Source organism: Nansenia antarctica, assembly GCF_963989245.1.
Source record: "Nansenia antarctica genome assembly, chromosome: 7".
In the NCBI taxonomy this organism is placed as follows: Eukaryota; Metazoa; Chordata; class Actinopteri; order Argentiniformes; family Microstomatidae; genus Nansenia; species Nansenia antarctica.
In genome coordinates, this window is record NC_137677.1 from 32466044 (window position 1) to 32466523 (window position 480).

Here is a 480-nt window from a genome sequence, read left to right on the forward strand (position 1 = left end):
TTCATGTTTACTTTGTTCATGTTTACTTTGTTCATGTTTACTTTGTTCATGTTTACTTTTCTCATTTGTAAAAGGGACAATTACATGCATATTAATGATCATTCAAACATTAACGCCAGGTTTAGCCAGAAGGCTCATTGTCATCCATAGTCCCTCACCAAGTTATAAAATGGCTTCCCAAAAAGATACAATAACATCACACAGTAAAAGCAGACAGAGCAAAGGTTACACTGTACACGAGTTAGGGTTAGTCAGAGAGAGTTAGGGTTAGTCAGAGAGAGTTAGTCAGAGAGAGTTAGTCAGAGAGAGTTAGGGTTAGTCAGAGAGAGTTAGTCAGAGAGAGTTAGTCAGAGAGAGTTAGGGTTAGTCAGAGAGAGTTAGGGTTAGTCAGAGAGAGTTAGTCAGAGAGAGTTAGGGTTAGTCAGAGAGAGTTAGGGTTAGTCAGAGAGAGTTAGTGTGAGAAGGTTAGTCAGAGAGAGT